The sequence below is a fragment of the Stegostoma tigrinum genome, unplaced genomic scaffold (assembly GCF_030684315.1).
Source record: "Stegostoma tigrinum isolate sSteTig4 unplaced genomic scaffold, sSteTig4.hap1 scaffold_90, whole genome shotgun sequence".
Lineage (NCBI taxonomy): Eukaryota > Metazoa > Chordata > Chondrichthyes > Orectolobiformes > Stegostomatidae > Stegostoma > Stegostoma tigrinum.
In genome coordinates, this window is record NW_026728815.1 from 1,172,127 (window position 1) to 1,196,769 (window position 24,643).

General features: G+C 42.0%; 1 long non-coding RNA gene across 1 annotated transcript; it reads left to right on the forward strand.

The window, feature by feature from the left end:
- The first annotated feature begins 11,667 nt into the window (after positions 1–11,667).
- On the forward strand, positions 11,668–19,475 carry LOC132209385 (uncharacterized). The gene is made up of 3 exons (XR_009445476.1): positions 11,668–11,743; positions 15,566–15,764; positions 19,391–19,475. It is a non-coding gene; the product is annotated as an uncharacterized LOC132209385 (long non-coding RNA).
- Positions 19,476–24,643: the final 5,168 nt, after the last annotated feature.

The window sequence follows — 24,643 nt, forward strand, 5'->3', positions numbered from 1 at the left end:
CTCCTGCACTGCCACAATGATGCCACCCGAAGGTTGCAGGAACAGCAACTCATATTCCGCCTGGGAACCCTGCAGCCATATGGTATCAATGTGGACTTTACCAGTTTCAAAATCTCCCCTTCCCCCACTGCATCCCTAAACCAGCCCAGTTCATCCCCTCCCCCCACTGCACCACACAACCAGCCCAGCTCTTCCCCCCCACCCACTGCATCCCAAAACCAGTCCAACCTGTCTCTGCCTCCCTAACCGGTTCTTCCTCTCACCCATCCCTTCCTCCCACCCCCAGCCGCACCCCCAGCTACCTACTAACCTCATCCCACCTCCTTGACCTGTCCGTCTTCCCTGGACTGACCTATCCCCTCCCTACCTCCCCACCTACACCCTCTCCACCTATCTTCTTTGCTCTCCATCTTCGGTCCGCCTCCCCCTCTCTCCCTATTTATTCCAGTTCCCTCCCCCCATCCCCCTCTCTGATGAAGGGTCTAGGCCCGAAACGTCAGCTTTTGTGCTCCTGAGATGCTGCTTGGCCTGCTGTGTTCATCCAGCCTCACATTTTATTATCTTGGATTCTCCGGCATCTGCAGTTCCCATTATCTCGAATATCACTCCCCTCCCGCTTTCTGCCGATTTGCTTTCTTTACCGTGTCCTGCTCTGATCTCAATTGCACAAATCTTGGTCTCAGCGAAGAATCAAGGCCCGAAACGTCAGCTTTCCTGCTCCTCTGATGCTGCTTGACCTGCTGTGTTCATCCAGCTCTGCACCGTTTCATGTCGAAGTCTCCGGCATCTGCAGTTCATATTATCTCAGCGACTCTGCACTGCTCGCGTGGATGATCACGTGGTTTTCGCCGATCCCGCCCCCTCTTCATTCTGATTGGTTAGAATGGGAGCGTCATCCTCCGGCCATGCACGGCACCCCTGTGCCCCTATTGGCCCCTGTCTGACATCAATCACCCAGACGCCATTGTTAGCTGGAGCATGCGCAGTGCTGCGTGTTGGCATTGTGAGAAGCTGATGATCGTCGTCACAATGTTGCATTTTGAGACAAATGAGCCTGAGAACTGGATGAGAAAGATTGTTACATTAGCGATCCTGGGGTTTTAATAAGTCGCTCTGAGGAAGGGGCACTGTACCCGAAACGTTAACTCTGTCTTTTTACCTTCACAGATGCTGCCAGACCTGCTGAGCTTTTCCAGCAACTTTGTTTTTGTTCCTGATTTACAACATCCCAGTTCTTTTGTTATTTTTTAATAAGCCGCGTTTGAAAAGCCTTCCGGCAGCTCAAAGCTAAAGATACTCTTGATACCGCTCTGTCAGCGAGTAGAGAAATGGCAATGAAATAAGGGTAATAAATACAGGTCTAGGAGTCCTCAGGTCAGATGTAAAGAGAATAATTATGAATATGAAGAACACCACGTGGTGAAGTGAGGTGAGTGTTGTTCATATGAACTGTGATTGGGCAGAGAGGGAGGTTAATCAAAAAAGAACAAGCATAAAAGAGATTCTCAAGAAAGGTCTGTGCAATGGAAAGCAACGAGAATCAGAAGATAAAAGCCCAAGACAGAAGAAAAAGTTTGAAGACCGAGGCTGCAAAAACTCCAATAAGTTGTTTCACTGCTCTACTGCCTAGTTATTGATTTAAGCAGTATAATCCACGTTCACCTGTAAGTAGCTGTCTGAGTTTGTCACTGCAGTTTACTTCATAACAGATAAACTCCACACTTTGTCTCAATAAAGCTGACAGTTGGTTCACAAATTAGTTCTGCTGCCAAGTCCGTTCCTGTTTGAAAAGGGGTATAGATCACATTTAAATAGACAATGAAAAATGTCAATCCAGGCTGGGAGCAAAATTATACTCACTCGCCACTGACTCCATCCCTGCCCCTGGTAACTGGCAGGTAACACACTGGTCACAGTCATGATGCAATATTTCACCCCAAGATGAACTTCCAACCACATTACTCACCCCCACACTCATTATCACAAAGACCACATACAATTTCAACCTCAACAGCATCTCAGTTCATCTGCTGCTGAAACTCTCATCCATTCCTTTGCTGCCTCTCGACTTAACTCCCCAAACACACTCCCAGCCGGCTTCTTAATACTACTTCCCTGAAATCTTGAAATGATCCAAAAATCTGCTGCCCGTGTGTTTATTCTCACCGATTTTAACATCTTTAAGTTTTGCCATCCTGTGCTCACTAACATAAACATTTTCTGGGTGGCACAGCACCAAGGTTTTGAAATTCATATCCTTATTTTGAAATTTTGTCATCATACCTCCTTTGTTTGATAGTGCCTCCAGCTGCAAACCCCTCTGAGATATATCTGAAGAAGGGTCACTGGACACATAACAGTAATGCTGCTCTTTCTCCATGAGCACTGCCAGATAAGCTGAGTTTCTCATCAATTTCTGTTTGTGTTACTACTTTCAAGCATCTACTGTTCTTTTGCTTTTTCCTTCAAGACATTTGTTCTCCCTGACTTCCAATCTCCAGTAGATTTTTGGTTTTAACTCTCCCACCTTTTGCATGTTTTCAGTTTCCAAGGCCATAAGCTTTTGAATTTACTTCCTTAACATCCCTGGGTTTCAAAGTCCCCTTGTTTGTTCAGGATATTCCTTGAAACCTACTTCTTTGGCCAGTTTTGGGTCACTTGTCCTTATAAGTGCCTGGCATCAAATATTGTTTTGTGACAACCTTGTGTAATATGTCAGATCATTGGATTGAATCAAAAATGTGAAAACATTTAAATTGTTCTTTTGGAAAACATCACTAATCCTTCACGATCATTTGGTAATTCCTTGCCGAATATCATTGCAAGTGCGACTTCACCACTCGACCTGCACTGGTTCAGAAAGGTCAAACATCAAATTCTCCAGATGTAACTGAGGATTGGCAATAGTTACTGATACCTTTAGAGAGTGATCCAAAGTTCATGTATCTGGATATGGTGAATGAATAGACAATAGGTGCAGGAGTAGGCCATTCGGCCCTTCGAGCCAGCACCTCCATTCATTACGATCATGGCTGATCATCCACAATCAGTATCCTGTTCCTGCCTTGTCCCCATACCCTTGATTCCACTATCTTTAAGAGCTCTATTTATCTCTTTCTTGAAACTATCCAGAGAGTTGGCCCCCACTGCCTTCTGGGGCAGTGCATTCCATATATCCACCGCTGTCTGGGTGAAGAAGTTTTTCCTCAACTCTGCTCTAAATGGCCTATCCTTATTTTTAAACTGTGTCTTCTGGTTCTGGACTCACCCATCAGTGGAAATATGCTTCCTGCCTCCAGAGTGTCCAATCCCTTAATAATCTTATACACCTCAATCAGATTCCCTCTCATCCTTCTAAACTCAAGTGTATACAAGCCCAGTCGCTCCAATCTTTCAACATATGATAGTCCCGCCATTCCAGGAATTGACCTCGTGAACCTACGCTGCACTCCCTGAATAGCCAAAGTGTCCTTCCTCAAATTTGGAGACCAAAGCAGCACACAATACTCCAGGTGCGGTCTCACCAGGGCCCTGTACAGCTGCAGAAGGACCTCTGTGCTCCTGTATTCATTTCCTCTTGTTATGAAGGCCAGCATGCTATTAGCTTTCTTCACTGCTTGTTGTGCCTGCATGCTTGCTTTCAATGACTGATGTAGAAGAACACCTAGATCTCGTTGTACTTCCCCTTTACCGAACTTGACTCCATTGAGATAGTAATCTGCCTTCCTATTCTTGCCACCAAAGCGTATAACCACACATTTATCCACATTAAACTGCATCTGCCACGCATCTGTACACTCACCTAGCTTGTTCAACTCACCCTGTATTCTCGTAACATCCGCCTCACATTTCACACTGCCACCCAATTTTGTGTCATCAGCAAATTTGTTAATATTACTTCTAATGCCTTCGTCTATATCGTTAATATATATCGTAAACAGCTGCGGTCCCAGCAGTGAACCTTGTGGTACCCCACTGGCCACTGCCTGCCATTCTGAAAAGGACCCGTTTATCACTACACTTTGCTTCCTGTCAGCCAGCCAATTTTCAATCCAACTCAGTATTTTGCCCCCAATACCATGTGCCCTAATTTTATTCACCAATCTCTAATGCGGGACTTTATCAAAGGCTTTCTGAAAGTCCAGGTACACTACATCCACTGGTTCTCCCTTATCCATCTTCATATGGACATGGTGCAGAACTTGTTGGGAAATATAAGCTCAGAAACAGAACAGTGATGGCTTCCTTCTGACTCGAGAGGGTCTAACTTTACTTTTTAATTGAAAAATGTTCAGGTTCGTTTATAGTTCTTCACGGAGAATGAATTGTTGAACTTTTCAGCTGCATGTGTACAATAAATTTCTTTCGATGTGAGTTCAAAGAAATTCAAAACTATTCCTCATCCTCCCACAAACTTTCTCTCACTGTTAAGGTGCCTACTCATGGACCTAGGGGATCCAGGTACATGATTATTTGAAGTTTACATCCCATTTACACAGTGGTTAAACAGTCTTTTGGCACGCCAGCCTTCATTGCTCAATTGTTTCAGTTTCGGAGTTGGGAAGTCATATTGAGGTTGGACAGAAAGTTGATGAGACCTCTTCTGGAATACAGTGTGCGGTTTCTGTCGCACAATTACAGGAGGCATATTATGAAGCTGGCGAGTGTTAAGAAGAGGTTTACCAGGATGTTGCCTGGTATGGAAGCTTTGATTTATAAAGAAAGGTCGGATAGACTTTGACTTTTCTCGCTGGTGCTTAAGAGGTTGAGAGGCGGCCTGTTAGAAGTTCATAAAATAATGAGACATGTAGATGGTATGAATTGTGGTCGTCATTTCCCAAGGATGGGAGATTTCAAGACTAGGGGATGTTTTTAAGTTGGGAGGAGATAATTTCATAAAAAAAAGATATGTGAGGCAGAACTTTGCAATAACTGTGAATAAAACAATGGCAAGTTCCAGCAGAGAAACAGGTGACAGTGAAGCAGGCATGTGAGGATAAGTGTGTTTCGTTTGCCAGTGACATTCGCCACTTCACAAAGTGGGGAACATTGAAGTGCAGCAGTGACGGTGATTATTTTGCAGGATATTCACCTTGCAAATGTGTTTTTTTCCCGCCACGATCCCTGATTACATCACATTCGACAGGATGAAAGCTGCAGCAAGACGTGTGGAGCCAGTGGAGTAATTGATACGGCATCTGAATTTGAATTGGAAGTTTGGAATATTGTATCCTCTCTCACTCGAGTGAAGTTGACAGCTTTCCACCCTTGCAAATTGACAGACGCTCCCGAAGAGGAATGTCTGCCCAAAGCTGTTTTTGTCAGGTTCCCAGCAGCTGAAGTGAATGGATTGCTGGGTTTTGTAAATTGAAAATTGAAATTGAAAGGCAAATGAGTAACATGAGTGTGGGGCTACTTCAGCTCATTGTATATTTCATATCCCACTGGCGACGGTACATATTGTCAGGAGAAACTGCTTGTGTTCCACATAAAGCTGCCTTTTGTCGGGAAACCTTGTGTACAGCGGGAGAAGCGGGTAGAACATTGTGTGTATAATATCACAAAGACTGACACTGAGCCACATATTAAACGGTAAAGTTAACAAGTAAAGTTGTAAACTTGCTCACCCAGGTGGCTTGTTTTCTTTTCGACTTTTTGTCACCATGCGAGGTAACGTCATGAGTGAGACTTCTGAAGAAGCGATGTTGCTCTCCTCCACTTGCAATTTATACTGCCTGGTCTGTTCCGGCGACTTCTGTCATTGTGCATTCTGTTCTGTATGGGTTGCATATGGGGTCCAATTCTATATGTTTGCTGACTGCATTATGGATTGAGAACCATGCCTCTAGGAATTCCCGTGTGTGTCTGTGTTTAGATTGCACTACTACGGTTATGTTGTCCCAGTTAAACTGATGGCCTTCATGATCCGGGTGTACTGATATTAAGGAAAGTTTGTCATGTTATTTTGCTGCCAGCTGATGTTCATGCACACTGATGGATAGTTTCCTTCCTGTCTGTCTGATATAATGTTTGTGGCGATCGTTGCACGGTATTTTGTAAACAATGTCAGTTCTGCATGTTGTGGGTATGGTGTCTTTAATCCTTGAGAATGTTTGTCGCAGCATGGCTTTGGGCTTGTGTGCTACCGTAATTCCTAGTGCTCATAGGAGTTGTCAGTTCTGATATGTTCTTGATGTGTGGCAGTGTGTCCAGTGTGTTAGGGCAGAATGTGTCCTCTTCGTGTTGCTGTTTAGTCAGCACCTGCGGATGAAATTGCAGGAATAGCTATTCAAAGTGAAGATTTTGTATTGGTGTTCTTCCACTTCCTGCATAGCTCTTGGTCATTGCAATGAGTGGTGGCCCGTTTAAATAGTGTCCTGACACAGCTTAGTTTGTGCACCACTGACCTGAGTTAGTTGCCAAATTAAAAGTATCCGAGCCCCTCGAGGCACTGACCCGAGTTGTTGTGTGCAAAGAACAACACACAAAGGAGGATCCTTGTGTGATTGATCCAATGTGCTCTGTACGCCAGAGTAAACAGTGAAGGCTGGTCTTCAGCACCCACATTGAGCCTAGCTCCACTTGGCCTCCAGTCAACCCTCACAAACTACCATTGCCCTTCACTTTTCCTGACCTCCCCTCTATTCTTGTTTTAAACTGATTGCACATCAGGCAGTTACAGCTGGCATTGCTGATGTGGAACTGTAACATGGAGTGAATCGATTTTGACTGATCAATGGCATAATTCTGCTTCTCAAGATCAAGATCAGTCAATATTTTGTATTTATTACTTTAAATGATAACCATGAACAGGCTACAACAGTGAAGGCACTGAATCGTAATCACTGGACCAGCAGGAAAGATCAGTTTATGGCACTCAGGACACTGTCTGATTCGGCCTTGCATTCTCCCAACCTTCTGCACATGATGCCCCTCTGCTCTGTTTCGGTTTTGTTACGTCTTGATATATAATAGTCTCCAGTTATCTATTCTTTTGCTATTTCCAATACATGAGACCCTCTTTCCATGTCTTGTGCCTGGCCCCACAGCTCAGTGGTCAGAGCACTGGTCTCAGAAACAAGTGGTTTCGAGCCTGTGACAGTGTTTGTGCACCCCCTGCTTCAAAGGTCAAAAAGAGCCCTTTAAATATTATCTGAAATTATAACAGTATCATTTCCTCCACAGGCCGGAAATATGTTTGAATTTCCACATTGCTGTTTGTCCTTCCACTTGAGGAGCAGCATTTGGAATGGCAGGAAGCAGCTGACATCAGTGATGTTTGGCTGGAAGTACAAGGTGAAGCAGGAAAACTGCAGGTGAGCAATGGGGGAGGAGCACAAACCCAGGGCATCCGTCAAATACTTCCATTTGTTGCTGTAAATAGGTTCTGGTTTTGGAGTCTGAAATGGGACAATAGAGCCAAGTGAGTGACGTTCTGCTTTCTGGGGGTTGCTCTCTCTGAAAGCCTCCGGCACTCTCGTTGGAAGGTGTCCTTGTCAGTTTCGTTCTGTGGGTGAAAATGAGGTTCACTTCCCCGAGGGGGCATGGACACAGTCTTCCCACCTCAAACTTCAGTTTTGCTTGTCAGTTTTGCTTGTTGGTTCCTCAACGTGTTGATCAAGAAACCCGCACAGCACACAATTCATTGGGGAGACAATGGCCTGAGGTTGTTATCACTGGACAGTTAATCCAGAGACCCAGATAGTATTTTGGGGACATGTGTTTGAATCCAGTTGCAGCAGACGGCGGAATTTGAATTCAATGCAAACCTGGAATTAAGCGTCTAATGATGAGCATGAATCCGTTGTCCTTTAAGGGAAGTAAACTGCCATTCTTGCTTACATGTAACTCCTGACCCACAGCAATGTGGTTGACTCTTAACTGCTCTCTGGACATTTAGGAATGGGTAATAAATGTTAGCCTAGCCAGTGATGCCCTCATCCCGTGAATGAATTTAAAAAGTACGTCAGGAATTCCTCCTGTATGGAATGATAACTGATTCGCTTTGCCCAATCTTTATGCGGACTGAAGTCACCTGACTCTTGAAGTCAGTGACCTTTCATCATAGTTAGAGCTCTCCCTTTCTGCTGGTGTCTTCAATTTCCTGTTTAGTGCCTTCTGCTAAAATTACCACTAGTGTTGACTGGGATGTATATACATTGACCGCGGTCAATTGCAGTCCCTTGATGTTTCTAAACTGTACCCAGACTCCATTTCACCAGAACTAATATCCATTGTCATTACCATATTAATTTTATTCCGTAACCAGCAAAGCTGACCTACCTCCTCCTTCTTGTCAGTCCTTCTAAGAAACTGAATACCCCTGGAGCCCAGCTTCAGACATCATAAATGTTTTGGTTTCTGATTTACCAAAACACCTTGGATTCTGGAAAAGTCTGAGTGAAGTAGAAATTGGCAGTTGTAACACTGCTACTTAAGAAAGAAGGAGGAGCAAAAATAAGGAATAAAGCCAGTTAACATGACTTCAATCAGTTGGGAAAGTGCTTAATAATGTCTCTTCATTAAGTATGTTTCAGCAATGCACTTAAAACAAAAATCGTATCATCTGATTAAATCAACGTGGTCAATCCAGAAGAAGACATTCCATGATGGAGACAGGGCAGTTGCAGGTAAGTCCAAGGTCACCCTGGGGCCAGGCATGTTTGACAATTTTATTCCTTTTTCAGAGTCAAACAAGTGAGTTTGGAAAGAGGAAACCAACAGCTGCATAATACCTGGATTCCCAAGAGGCATTTTGTAGGGTGTCACACTGATTGCTAATAGATAAGATTGGGGCTCATGAACTGAAGATAACATATGAGCATGAAGAGAGAGTTGGTGAACATGCAGGACATAACACTAAGTGTTGTTGTGACTGTGACGAGAGGAGTACAAAGGATTCACAGGCCAATGTAAAGTTTGACTTAACTTCCAGGATGTTTTTAAGGGACTTTCAGGACAGATGAGACCATCCATCCTCTTGACAGCTGACCAGCCAGTCTGGCCACCAAATAAATTCATAGACGTATTGGTCACATGTGGGCAGGCCTCCTGGTACCTTCACCCCCATGGGCAATATACCAGGAAGGCTGTTCAGGGAAGATGGCGGAGATGGGAAACTGCATCCGTGACATGATGCCCACGTTTACAAACAAGCCCTCCCGACATGACAACCGCGTACACGGAGATGAAGTGGAAAACAGCAGGTAACTGCTGGAACAGGTTTTGTGTTCTTTCTCGGGAAGGTTTTCTTTTAAAAAAGAATAAGCCCAGTGACATCACAATGGTTTGCCTGTGATGTCATAAACACAAACAAGAATAAACAATAACTGCTGTGTGTCTTCACTTCATGTTGAGACAACGTGAGGTGAACATTGCAGACTTGTAGCTCTGCAGTTTCAAGTGCGAATCGCTTATTTCTTTTCTCTCCCTCATCAGTGTAATTAGAACAAACACTAATTGAAGCGGAGGGAAAGGAGCAATACCTTCGTGGTATCACTCTTGGTTGTGAGAAGAGTTTTGAGGTAATTTGAATTCAGTTTATACTGGACACTATTTGTAAAGAAATTGGATTTTAGTGCGAATTTCAAAGATGGGAAAACTGGAAAAATGATGTGAATATGGGGTAACCCGATTGAATTAATGTGTGTATGTTGTAGGTCGCAATGGTTCCAGTACTTGCCAAAACCAAAATTATATTGGCCACATTTTTGTGTCCACTCTTTGCTGGAGCAAAATGTTTCTTCTGGTCTTTGCTGAAGGTGATATTAGCAGGGAAAATGTTCATCTCGGATGACCATAAGATTCCATTATCACAACAATTCGCAAAAAAAAACAAGAATGGAATTCTCCCGTATAAATCATCTACTATTTATCCCTCAGTGAATGTTGTTTCAATGGAAAAGCTAATCATGACCAATTGTTATTCATGAAAACGTGCTTTCTGCACATTAACCAGTGCCTTTCCTACATTACAGCAGCCAAAAAATAGTATTTAGATGAAAAAGGCCCTTTGGGAAATCATTCCAGATATTCAAGGTGTTGGGTTAGAGCAAAGCTTTGTTGAGTTTCATTTTGACCTGAAGTATCTGGAAGGGTGATGTCCTGGCTGCTCAGTTGACAAGTTAAAGTGTTCAATTGTTGAAGGAAGACCAAGTAGGCAGTGAAGGGGCAAATGAATATTAGACATATGTAATGAGGCTGAGTCAGCAGTTGATATTTTTTGGTCTAGTATTTAAGTGTGATCATACTCTTTCTCTTTTCATGTTGAATTTGGTTTTTACTTTTATGGTGTTTTCATTTGTCTTTTAGGTTTGACGATACTTCACCTTTCTCATTCCTCAGACTCCAACCCACTTTGATTCTGAAAGGTATGAGTTATCATTAATTTTTCACAAAGCACAAGCTTCAATCCAGTTCCTTGTCTCCCTGTGTTCAGTCAGGCATTGACTCACTTATTCCAGACCTCACATGGAAATTTACCTTTAGAGACAATGGGAACTGCAGATGCTTGGCCTGCTGTGTTCATCCAGCCCCACACTTTGTGATCTTGGAAATATTCCTGCTCCTTTGTTCCATTTGCTCATACTCATCTCTGACATATTAAATTAGATTAGATTCCCTACGGTGTGGAAACAGGCCCTTCAGCCCAACAAGTCCAAACCGCCCCTTGAAGCATCCGACCCAGACCCATCTTCCTTTCACCCACACAACCCTCAACACTACGGGCAAATTAGCACGGCCGATCTACCGAGCCTACACATCTTTGGACTGTGGGAGCACCCAGGGGAAACCCATGCAGACACGGGGAGAATATGCAAACTCCACATAGTCAGACTGAGCCTGGAATCGAGCCCGGGTTCCTGGCACTGTGAGGCTGCAGTGCTAATCACTGAGCCACCGTGCCTCCCATATCCGACGAGATTAAAACAGCAGCGGTCCATGACACCTGTGAAAAGTAGTAGTTGTCAGCCTTGCATCAATGACAGCAGCCTGACCCTGGAGTCAGACAGTTCTCAGTGTAATATCACTGAGCACAATGAGGACTGATGTGGCAGCCCCCTTGTGCGACCTTGACAGTCTGAGCAATAGGTGACCCGACATCTAACTGATGTCTCTACAGTCTCCCAGCTGTTTTCTCCCCACTCCCCACACCGGGTTCGGTCTCCCACTGGGCTGACTGTGTCCCACTCACTGGACTGCAGTGTTGTGGACTCTGAGAAGCTGACTGCCTCGGGTGTCCATCTGGCAGTGCCCATTTCCCTGTATTAATGCCAGAGACTGCTCTTGGTGAACCTATCCTGCATGAAGGCAGCCTCCCTTGCTTTGACTCTGGGTTACTCCCTTTATATTCTGCGACAGTGCTTCCAGGTTGTGTAGAGTGATTTTTATTCATTTATTGATGTGAAAGCTTTGTTGATTTTTATTTTGAGTGGCCTAAAAAGTCTGAAACCTGACGTCCGTGTTGGCTTAGTTCGGATTTTAAAGTTGTGTTTTCTAAGCAAGAGCAACATGATATCAGAAGAGCAAACAGATCATGGACAGATGTAACTACACTGAAGTCAGCATTTTATCTTTTTTGGTCCAGTATTTAATTTTTTTATGGCTGTCTTTCTCTTTACGTGTTTAATTTTGTTTTGTCTCTCATGATGTTTTCATTTCTCTTATAGATTTGACTATTATTTCCGGTCAGTCAGCTTGCCGAAGCAGTCAGATTTCCGTCATACTACTCTGAATAAAAATGGTATGTACTATCCTTGCTTTTTCACACACAACAAATTCCAATCCCCTGATTACTTATTCTTCATATTCCGATATATCATCCAACACACACTCACTCGCACATTCTTCCACGATGTGCAAGATGTTTTATATATTTGGTAACAGGTTTGTCCCATTTCATTCTGAGGGAGCTGAAATATTTGAAGGCTGATGCTCTCGTCTGCTCACTTGGCCTTTTAAAGTTTCAATTGTTCTAAGGAAGAACAAGGTGATATTGAAAGAGTAAATAAACATTTGTGTTGACAATGAGGGTTTGTCCTTATCAACTTCTCTCCGTGCCTGACATGCAGGTTAAACAATCACCAGCTGTCTCTCTCTCTCACTCATGTGAGCACAGCCCTATGATGTGGTGTGATAATGGTGACTTTCTTTTCGAAAGGTGGGTCACTTTGGAACAGACAAGCGGGTTTTTCTTGTGATAATCACTGACTGTTTATGTCAGGAAATATCTATTGCTGCACTTTTCAAATCCAAGCTACGTCCGATCGGTGTGAAATCTGGCGACAGACATTTTTCCAAAAATGTTGTCCGTTGGAGCTTCTGAAGTTGGAGTCTGTTGGGTTCATTCAGAACTTCAAGACTGCCATTTATGTTATGCTAGTGTATTCATGGCAAATGGATAAATGGTGGATAAATGGAGTTAAGAGAGAAACACATCATGATGTGATACAATGGAGCAAGCTCAAGAGACCTTATTCCTATGAATTCAGAAAATATAGTTTAAGTTCTGAGATATTCAGCAAGCAGACTGTCAGACAAATGGAGTAACAAAAGTATGCTGTGTACTAGGATAGAGATCTGTTCAAACTTTTCTAATTGGTATTAATTAAGTAAGCAACGTGCAAATTCTTCTTTTCAATTTAAGACTGAGATAGAATAGTCACCCAATTTACATTCATGATGAACGTAGAACAATGATATAATCATGAAGAGGAATTGTGTCCCTTGATGTCGTGTAGTGGGGGTGGTGAAAATAACTGTCATGTTTTTCGTAAATTTTTGACAATCATCATGACGAGAACTAACTTATAGCCACAAACTGGAGTGTGTTAATAGGGGTTAAGAGTGGACATTAGATGGTGTTTCAATCACTGGCCACTTTCCACTGCTCTGCCACATGCTGTGCCTGGCAACCTTCAGTTAACAAAGTCCAAATTTGAACCAGATTTGCAAATCAGTTCCTGAATTCAAAACAAGAAGAGAACATGTCATCTGTCAGGCAAGCTAGTGTGTTGTGGCATTTTGACTACGAGAGGTAAATAAAACGATGTTCATGTGGAACTCTACTTAATATTTGAAACCTGAATGTGCACACTTCAGTTGATTTTCTCCACTGCATAATTAACTTCAACTCTTCCATCCTGCTTTTATTGACATATTAATATCTGCTTGAGAGATTTCCTCCATGCCTGTTGATTGCTTACTAATTGCATATGTTCAATATGCTGTGAAAATGCACCAGTTTTGATTTATCGCCGCAAAAACTGTGCGTTGAGGGACTGTGATTTACTGTGCTCGTTTTTTTTTCCTTTTTGCTGGCATTGTGAAAACTTAGAACACTGAAGGGCACATCCTTCCATAGATATCCTGCCCTTTCTTCTGTTACACCGTGCAATGAATGGGAAGGAAAGGAGCGGGAAGAATGATTATGAAGTAAATTTGAGTAGGGGAGCTGATAGCCTGGTACCACAACAGCAGAACAGATGGAAGGAATGAGTAGTAGGGTGAGAGAGGAAGGAACAGAGATTTCACCATTAAAAATGGTGAAAGCAATGTATTGACAGCTGGTAGCTTTTATTTGAGTAACGTATTGCAACCATTCAATAGTTTTGCTCTTTTAATATTTAAACATGGACATTACATAATTTCTCTTGCTGAGATTGTCAGCATGGTCATAAAACATCAATTTATTTTTAATGTTATTTGTCTTACTGGATCAAAATATGGTGACACATAAACAATTTGAGCTTCAAAATCTCCCCTTCCCCTACAGCATCCCAATACGAGCCCAACTCGTCCCCGCCTCCCTAATCTGTTCTTCCTCTCACCTATCCCCTCCTCCCACCCCAAGCCACACACCATTTCCTTCTGTCTAACCTCATCCCACCCCCTTGACCTATCCGACCTCCCCAGCCTGATCTATCCCTCCCACCTCCCCACCTACACTCACCTTTACTGGCTCCATTCCTGCCTCGAAGCTTCTCTGTCTCCTCCCCACCTAACTTCTCCTCTATCCATCTTCGATCTGCCTCCCCCTCTCTCCCCATTTATTTCAGAACCCTCTCCCCCCTCCCCCTTTTCTGATGGAGGGTCAAGGCCCGAAACATCAGCTTTTGTGCTCCTAAGGTGCTGCATGGCCTCCTGTGTTCATCCAGCTCCACACTTTGTTATCTGTGTTTGAAGGTTATGCTTTTCTTCAGTCATGCTTTTTTATACTTGTGTGGGGTAAAGTTCTTAAAACGGCAACTTCATTTAATTGAAACACATTTTGTCCAATTTTGTATTACTTGGAACAAGTCTTGGAAATACATTTCCAGTGATTACAGACAATTCATAATTCTGACAGAACCGGCCAGCTACTCTGGCAAAGTTGAGAGGTTCACATTGGATTTCAAATTTCAAATCAGGCTCCTTAAAGAGTGCTCCAATTCCCTCCATTGCTGACATGCTCCACCCTGACCCCTGCCCAATCCCAAAGGTATATTCATCTGCTGACATGAAGGAAACTGAATTTGATATAGGGGTGCTTGATGCGATTTGAACTATGAAGTTCTTTGTGAGAGTTCTTAATTTCTTTTGCACCCTCCACAGTATCAAGTATGATCATCCTTAGGCAGCACATTGGAAGAGAGCTGTGGAACAAAAAAAAACATAGCTTTCCTTTATCTTCAGTTTCTCCCTCCTTCTATTTTCCTCCAAGTCAGCAAACATTTTACACCTCTCTGTTTTCCTACCAGTTATGTAAGCTTGCTTTCAAGAGTAATTAGATTCCTAAAAACAATATTGTTCAGAAATGTGAGGTCAGTGATAATGTTAGCAGAGAGTTCAAATGTGATCGAAGCCGGACTGTCCTGTTTCCGGTAGCTTGCTGTGGCCTCGAGCTGTAGACAGAAGTTGCTGCACATAATTCCACATTTACTCTGTTGTGGAAACTTTCCGGCCCGTCTGATGACTGGATTGAAGTAGAAATTGAGAAATAGTGGGTGGTCAGCTGAAGGGATTTAATATTAAATGTTTATTTACTTAAAATGATGGTTTAATATTCTTGAGATCGATACAAAATAACTCCAAGGCTCAAATTTCTGTTTTATTTGAATCTAGCTGGCCATGTTTCTGTGATGTTTTGACTTTAACTTTGTATTTTCTTCGAATGGTTCAAGTAATAAATGAAGTGACCAGCTGCTTTATCATTGGATTGAACATATTGTGTCTCCTCATCAATGGTATTCCCCTCCAACCCTTCAATGCTCATATCTTTGCACTTCTAATTCCGGCCACTTTGATCTTGCCTGCATGCTTGATCTTCTTTATTCTGTCATTGGTGCGTTCAGCTACCCAGTTCTGGGACACTGTTCCAAAACATCTCCTCTTTGTCCTCAAAACCAATCTTTCTGACCAAGCTTTTGGTGACCTGCCCTAGTTTTAGCTTCATGAATCTTGGAGCGATTTTTAAATGATTATGTAAATGTGAAGCATTTTGAAATATTTCTACCGTGTCAGAGATCTATACAAATAAACGTTGTTCCTGCATCACATTTACTTTTTAAATTCGTACTCTCTGTAGGCATCAGGAGATGAGCTTCCATCACATCTCGCTGTCGATACCTCCAACGTTCAAATTCTTAACTCTGAGACCTCAAAAAGACTCGTCGAAAATTTTGTAATCGCTCTCATGAACAAGGAGCGTTTCTACATCCGCATTTCTTTTCGACATACAAACCATATGCCACTGCTGAAAGTGTGTTGTACATCCTCCTGGACAAGTGAGCATAAATCTTATGAGCATCTCCTTTGTTTCAATGTAATGATAGAAAAGTATGTTCTGTCGAGTAATTTTTGTTATTAATCCTTCTGGCAATGAATCGCTGAAACTAGCCGAATGGAAACAACTCTCAGTAAACTGAGAATCTCCATCCAACCCTCAGTAAGGGAGACTATTTTTTGTTCATTGAAGACACGAACTTACCTGCACCCCAATCCCTTGGACGTTAAGCTCTGCAAATTTGGGCTTTAACTTTCATCCAGCTTCATCAGAAAAGTCCACATTTTTTAAAGTACAATGGAAGATTTTATTCTTCACACAGATGGTTTTATCCTCCATCTTCTGCCTAAAAGGTCCAGATTCAAATTCTATCTCCTATGTCATGTGTCAAAATAAGTGTGAATAACTTGATTAAAAGTAATTAGACTTGACGTCCTTCATAAAGAGAGACTGCAGTGGGACTGATGAGCTTGTTTGTTTACGACAAGGAAAAGCAGTCCTTCAGCTCTCCTGTTTTGTGTCCCCATCGCCTTCCAATATCCCTGATCCCAAATGGTGGCACAAATCATGTTTAAGCTCCCTGCTAGTGATTTGGGACAGAAGTGAATAAAACATACTCACAAAACATAATGCTGAGACAGGTGCCAATGTATTTTTGATTATTTTTTCGCAATAATGAAGCGATCGAGAACCAGTACAATACAACGATTAAAAAGTGTGGTGAATGTATTAGGACAATGTCTAGACCTTGGTATTAAAGATAAACAGTGACGTTGACTTCCTTCAATGCTTTTTATGTAGTTTGGAGCTTCCTACAACTATGTTTGGAATATTTAATTTTCTGCGTGTAGTGAATGGAAAAATGTTATTTTAATTGAAAGAAGCCTATCAATTGTCTGTAATAACAAAGTGTGGAGCTGGATGAACACAGCAGGCTAAGCAGCATCTTAGGAGCACACACGCTGACGTGTCAGGCCTAGACCCAGCTTTTGTGCTCCAAAGATGCTGCTTGGCCTGCTGTGTTCATCCAGCTCCACACTTTGTGATCTCAGATTCTCCAGAATCTGCAGTTCCCATTATCTCTGATCAATTGTCTGTAAGTCTGTGTTGGGCACAACAATCAAAGTTTGGAAGCTGAGTTCAGGGTGAGGAACCTTCATTGCAAAACTGAAATGTTGGTCAAATGAATGTCTGCTTCCAACTGAAATATGCAGGAATACCGCAATTCTGTAATAATGGGTGAAATGTTTTTCAAATGACATCAGTGATGGTTTCTCTCGTCACCTCAGTTTTTATACATTAGTTTTTTTGCATGTTGGGTGAGGATTGAACAGTTTATGTACTTCACAAATGGTTTTTTGGGGTAACTGATCAAAATTCAGTTCGGGGACAAAGCGATTCTCACCACTGCTGACCTTCAATTGATGTACCTCTGACATTAGAGGGATATCCCTGGGGAGGAAAAGTTTCCCAAATGTGCTATGCTTATAAAATTTGAGAAAATCAGCAAATAACCAGAGATGATTAGATTTTTCTTCAAAGCAGTAAACTAATGAGCTGGCTTTCATGAACCCAGTGGGTTGCAGAAATCAATCCAGCTGGACCTTTCAAAAGTGAATTTGGGTTTCTCTTTTTGCCTGTGGCCAAAATATTCTCTTTCTTTGCCCAAGTAAATAAATGTTCCAGCAGAATAATTCCAGCAATAAGCTTCTGAGTTTTTAAAGAAAGATGGCCCATACTTGCCGTAGAATTTGAAACATCACAGCTCACTCATGTGTCTCACGTTATCTCTCAGAGGTGAGATAGTGGACAACGATTCTTCGCAGATTATTACTTTCTTATTTGCTTTTGTGTTAGGCCGGTGGTCATCTTAGATGATGGTATTCTTTTAAAGGTAAAGCGAAAATTTCATAAAACCAAGGAATCTCAGCAAACTGTGGTTTGTTGAAATTTGAGGAGTTTGGTTCTCATTAAACTCTAAGGTAGCTGTGGTTAAGACAATCATCTGTTATATTTACTGTCTCCTCCTTTCACAATGTAGCTGTTTATTACTTTGGCTGCTTAGATCTCTAACTTGTCCATTGTCTTTTGGTGAAAGTCTCCATCTGCAGGGAGATTCTTGGAGATTTTAAAAAGTCAACAACAAAATGGCTTCCATGCCATTCAAAAGTTCAAACCCATTTTACCAATTGGACAGATGTTGTGTTTAAGATTAGTGTTTGAGCCAACCATTTTAATTCGGCTAAAAGATCATCATAATTCAACGGATGTTTATAGTATCCGTTCACCTTACAGGCACCCTACATTTCAAAATTTTCCTTTATCCGTGGTGAAAGGGAGGAACAGTCTGACTACACGCTCCAGTTATTTTGGTGTTCTGTAATTAGATCCAGGGAATTCATCCCTTTTTACGTGAGTGTTCTCATTTACTGAGGTTTTTATTTGAGACTGAGAATTAACTTGAGTTCAAAATGGTTAGGATCGTATAGTATGAGTATAATTTTAAAAAATCTCTTCCTGCCCAAGTTTTCCAAGTGTTGACGATCAGCCCATGACTTCTGAAGGAATGAATTTATGACTGACAGATTTGGTGATGTGACAAAGATGGGCTAAAAAATTAACCTTAGAGGACTTCGGAATACTGCAGAGAAATATAGGTTTAGCAAGTAGTCAACGATCTGACAAATAGAGTTGTATATGGGTAAATTTGAAGTCCATTTTGGCAGAAAGAATAGCAGTTTTGTTTTTATTGAGGGAGATTGCATTGCTCTGAGATAGAGTGGAATCTGGGTATCCTCGTGCATGAATCACAAAATGATCATGCACAGACACATTAAGTAATTTGGAAAGCAATTAAATGTTTTCATATTATCATGAGGGAATTTAAACACAAAATTAGGGATCAATGGTGAGCCCATGCCTTGAATGATTTTCTTTGTATTGGTCAGTATATTTCAATGGTGGAAGTAAATATATTAGAGGCAGTTCAGAGCAGGTTTACCAGAATAATACCGAGACTAAGTGACTTGTCTTACAAGGAAAATTTGCACAGGCAAGGCTTGCATCAGTTGGTGTTTAGGGAAGGAAGAGGCAACGTGATTGAAACAAAAAAAAAACCTGAGCATTTGTACAGGGTCGACATGGAGACAATGTTTCCTCTTACGGAAGAGACAAGAATGAAGGGTGAGTGTCTAAAGGGCAGTGGTTGTCAATTTAAAACAGTGATTTTTTAAAATCTCTCAAAATGTAGGTATTCTTTGGAGTTTTCTTCCAGAAAAGATGGTAAAAGCAGAGCTCTGGAATATTGTAAATGCAAAGATAAACAGATACTTGTTGAGGGAGATAAGGTGAAAGGTCATTAGGAGAGGCAGGAATGCAGATTTGACGTTACGATCAGATGAGACAGAACCACATTGAATGCTTTACTCTTCTCTCTTTGTATGGGAAGTGGCAGGTATGCTGGAAAATGCCAAATTGGAGTTTCAGTGCAAAGTTTTAACAAACTCGGTAATCAAGGCTTCAAATGCCGAAATCCTGACCCTTGAGATGTTTTTCAGCGGCTGGATGCAAATTGCAGATTCAAGCTTGTTCAAAATCACTTAGTTTGTGCTGTATGACCAATTGCAGATATGGAAGCTTTGACACCTCAGAGGCAGAAGAGATTCCAGTAATCGATTCAGTGAGCACAAAGTAAGCTTTAGTCGAATGTGTGACTTAATTAAGTTTCATCCAAAATACAACAATGTTAAAAAACCTGCTGGCACTTCCTGTAAGATCTGTGGAGGGCCTTCCTCCCACAGCAATGCAGCAAACACTGGACAGCAGCAGTCATACTAATGAAGTTGCTTGATTGTATCAAAAATCTACACAGATTTTGTTAGTTTGAAAAGAAAAGTTGTATCAACAGAAAAGATCCAAAAGTGTTGAGTGAAAAATTGCTCATCCATTCACTATTCAGACCTCCATTGGTCGCCAAACATTTAGATAGCTGAGCTCTGAATTAAGTATACAACATGTCGAAGAATTGATTTTCCTACCTCCTCCCCTCCCCTCAGTCTGCCTGTGGTGTCTTTCAAATCTCCTGTGAAGGTTTTGAAGAAAAACCTACTCCCAGTACATCTGGAGGGTGATCTATTTTATAAAAACAGTTGACCAAAGAATGAAATAGAGGCAGAGCTGCAATCTTTTCTTTGCTGTCATTACGGTTGGTATTGCTGAGCTTATACAAAAGAGATTTGCAGGCCAATGTCCACTGTAGGAGTTGGGAAGCTCCAATATTTGCCAGAGAGACAGACATGTGCAGCTCTCAGCTGGTGACTTAATTCATGCCCAGTGAGTCATTAAACCTGCTACTTTGCCCACTGCTGACAACACAGTATAATGGTGCAGAAGAGAGTTCAGCTCTCCTCATGAACTCCCCTCCACTTTGCCAAGAATGTCATGTCTCAGGCCAAGGCCAGTTGACTTGGGACATTCAGCCCTGTATGTAGAGACAGTATCTGAAGTTCTTCACTGGAAAGTTGGTTGCCCTTCTATATTTGGGCCTGGAGCTCATTGTTTGAGATATTTTTAGACTTTGCAACAAATATAAAATGTTGAAGAAATGGATTTGTTACATCCTTCTGTCTCTCTCTCTCTCCGTCTCTCTTTACTTCCACTCTCCAGTTTCATGGTCTTATCCTGTAAACTATCGTTCAGGGTTTGGGGGAGACCAATCATCATATTCTGTAGTTGCGTCTTGACCCGTTGTTACAAAATTAGCTGTCAATGGCACGAAATGCCGACTCAATATCTTTCAGGTGTGTGGAGATAATTTACTTGTGGATGTGGATGTTTGCTCAAATTTACTTGATAACACTTTGAGGACCATTTGCAGATCACCTGAAAGTGCAAACTACAAGGTAGGTGGGAAACCATGCACTCTAAAATCTATCATGAAAGAGTAAATTTGAATACAATAAGTGGTTAAGGTTTTGCTTTATTCAGAGTACAAGGAATACAAAGGAAACTGCCGATGAGCTAAGAATTACTGGGTACAAGTATTTGTTTAAAATGACATTCTTCACAACTAATTTCAGCAGCAGGAACAATGCTAACATTCCGAGCTGTGAGGAGCTTGAAAATCCAATTCCTCCAGAGACAGTTGCTGAGATCAGAAAATAAGTATTGATCCAATGTGTGAGGAAATGATGCTTTAATCAGAATACAACTATGTGAAGGGCAACCGCTGGAGGCCGCCATTTTCAGGAACATTATTGAGAGACTTTCTCCTGAAACTTAGCAGCATCTGTGGAGAGAAAGCAGAGTGGGCATTTTGAGTTGAGGTTCCCCTGTTCAGAACTTCGCATCTCTGAAGACGTGTCGCTTGGCTCAACTTGAACTCTGTTTTCAGTCTGTAGATGCTGCAAAACCTGTTGAGTTTCTCCAGCAATGTCTGCTTTTCTTTCAGCTTGTCGGCTTCTGTAGTTTGTTCTTTTACATTAAAGAAACAGTTGGCTGTTGTTCTAATATTTGCTCTGTTCTTAGTGTTGTTAAAAGAAATTTTAGATGGTAGATCGTGGTTCATGCTGCAGGCCTTCTGCTGGATCTGAAACCTGGAGGCCTTGGCCGATTCCAGCGGTGACCAATGAAGAGATTATTGCCGGGTTACTCACCAGTTGACGGTTTGGCTCAGTTTTGACAGCTGCTGGTCCAGTGAAAGAGAAGGCAGATCAGCATCTTTCTCAGCCCAACTGTTAATGCTGATTGTCACTGAGGTTATGTAAGTGGGCGCCATCAGGGAAATGAGGGAGGCAGTCCTTAGATGTCAGGGAGAGCCCAGGTGAAAAAGAGAACTGGCCCATGTCACATAGCTTTGCAATGTGTAGGTGGTAAACTCCCTCCCTGCCATTTTCCTAATCCTCCCACCTCCAATTTAATTGTCAGCGAATTATTGGCCATGCATTAACACACAGTCTTTAATGGAATATTTCTTGTTCAAACATTGGACTGTGCACTGCTGGTAAATATATTGAAAAACTTGACTCTCTAACTCTGTTTGCAGTGTTATTACATGTCCCACCTCCCCGCATCGCCCAAAAAAATCCAGACCATTGTGCTTTGAGAACTTGTGTGAAAGTTGAAATTCCTTCTTCCTTGCAACTCCCCCAGCTTCTCTTCCAGACTCAACTCCTGTCACTTGCAAACCACCTGTTAGAGCTTGGAAGGGAAAAACAAATCTCGATCTATTGTAGTTACATACATCAGAAATGTTGCCTGTTTAACAAATCCAGTTGAATAGGACTTGAAAACTTGAGAGGGCTTGTCATCTGAAGAGTGGTTGAGGGTTTTGGTTCAGTTTAGGATGGAGTTTAGAAGGATGGGAGGGAATTTCATTGGCACTTACAGAATATTGAGAGGCCTGGAAGGATTGTACATGGAACAGAGAAGATGTTTCCACTCAGAGGAGAGATTAGGACATGTGGGCACAGTCGCGGAGTGAAGAGGCCAACCTTTAGAACGAAGGTAAGAAAGAATTTCTTCAGTCAGGGAGTGGTTAATCTGAGGAAAACATTGCAGGAAGCCGACGTCATTCGGACTATTTAAGATATAGAGAGAGATGGGTTCTTGATTAATAAGGGGATCAAGGGTTTCAGAAGAAGGCTGGCGATTGGGCTTCAGAAACGTCACAGCCAGAATTGAATGGCAAAGCAGACTGAGGAGGTCAAATGAGCTAATTCTGCCCCTAAATCTTATAGTCTTATGGATTTGACACGAAATATTTCAATGGTCCTTTTGTGAGGAAGCCACTTCTGGGTGCAAGTGCTTGTTTAAAATGTCTTTAATTTTTGCCTTATATAGTCAGGAAGGCAAATGCAATGTTGGCATTTATTGTGAAAAGACATGAATCTAAAAACAGGGCTGTACCTCTGAGGCTTTATAAGGCTCTGGTCAGGCCATACTTGGAGTACTGCATGCAGAGTTGTGCCCCATATCTCAGGAAGGATGTACTGTCCCTGGAACGGGTTCAGAGGAGGTTCACGAGAATGGTCCAGGGAATGGAAACCTTAAAATATGAGGAACGGTTGATGACTCTGAGACTGTACTCATTGGAGTTTAGAAGGATGAGGGGTGATCTAATTGAAACTTTCAGAATACTGAATGGCCTGGACTGAATGGTTGTTGGGAAGATGCTTCCATTGGTAGGAGAGACGAGGCCCCGAGGGCACAGCCTTCGAATGAAGACAAGACCTTTTAAATTGGAGATTTGCAGAAACTTCTTCAGCAGATAGTTTTGAATCTGTGAAATTCACTGCCACAGAAGGCTGTGGAGGCCAGAAAATTTAAAACTGAGACAGATAGGTGCCTGATTATCACGGGGATCAAGGGCTATGGGGAGAGAGCAGGAGAATGGGGTTGAGGAACTTATCAGCCATGACTAAATGGCAGAACAGACTCAATGGGCCGAATGGCTAATTTCTGCACCTATGTCTTTCGGTTTTGTGGTCTTAAATAATTGCAGGTCTAAAATCTTTGAGAGCCCAAACTCTGAGAAAGATGAAGAACCAAGTTCACCAAAAGAGACAGCAACAATTTCAAAGTAAGTTTCACCCTTCTGTGCTTCATTCGTAATACATACCATGAAAAGAAATTGCTGTGAATATAGTAGCTCTTGAAAGATTATATCGCCATTCAAGACAAGAAAAATCACATTAAAGAAACAGCTTTAATCCCTCCGAGGCCATTGCCAGTAATTAAATCAATGACACATTTCAGCCTTTGATCGACAGAAAACATTCAAAAATGTTCAGTGAAAATTTGATTGGCCCTCAACATCCAGACCTTGGTGGTCTAACTTGCAACAATGCTAAACTGTGAAACCTCCCACCTCCCGTCAAATGCCCCAGCCAATGTAACTGGAGTGACCTACATATTTTCTCTGAAAATTTGGAAAGCAAACCATCTAGTGTAGTCATTCATCTGGACTTTGACCAAATGAGGACTTGAAATACAGAGCATTTTGGGATTCAAAATTTATTTTCAATGTTGACAAGTCATTTGTAGATGCAAATCCTTTCCTTAATTTGTGCTTCATGTGCACTTGCAGCTGCAGATATTTTGGCCGTATAGATTGTCGGGTGGGTGGGAATCAAAGTTTGCCAGGCATCTGTGTAACCATGAGGAAGCAAGTTTGATCAGAAATACTTTTGATGTGTTTTAATTCTGCAACATTTGGAATGGAGCAGTATGAAAAGGGAATGATGGGGAACCATTGATTTCAAAACTTTTTGTGCAATGTAATGAATGCCACTCCAGACTATGGCAGTCACATTAAAGTGTCTGCTGGACTGCTTTCCTAGAAAATTCATGGTAGAGACATTTGTCTTAAATGATAGCATCACCGTTGAAGCATCCAAAACACTGAGATGGGAAATTGTTTTCAGATCAATATTGAGGTTATATTTCTGGACAATGTGGCTCTGGTAAAATTGCTAAAGAAATGGGTTAATCTCCTCTACCCCACCTCAGCACTTCTCTGCGTTCCTCCTTCCTGCTCAGCTACACCCTCCCCACAAACTTCCTCCAAGTTCATTGAAGTGTCCTCCAAACGTCTGTGACATTTGAAGAAATATTTCTAACAATTAAGAATGTGACCTGCTCCCCATGTCCGAGCCTTTGTATTTCTCCCATACAATATTGCCATTGAATAATTTGCATTTTGAATTATCTAAGTTGGCCATCTGCCATGTGTATCCATGGAGTCAGGCAGAGACCTGGAATTAATCCTGAGTTTATTCTGTCCAGGTCTTTAAGGAAACTCAGAACTTTTAAAGGAGCAGGAAAGAAAAATGATTTTTTTTTCAGCAAAACAGCCAATGGTGACTAATCTGACCTTAAGCT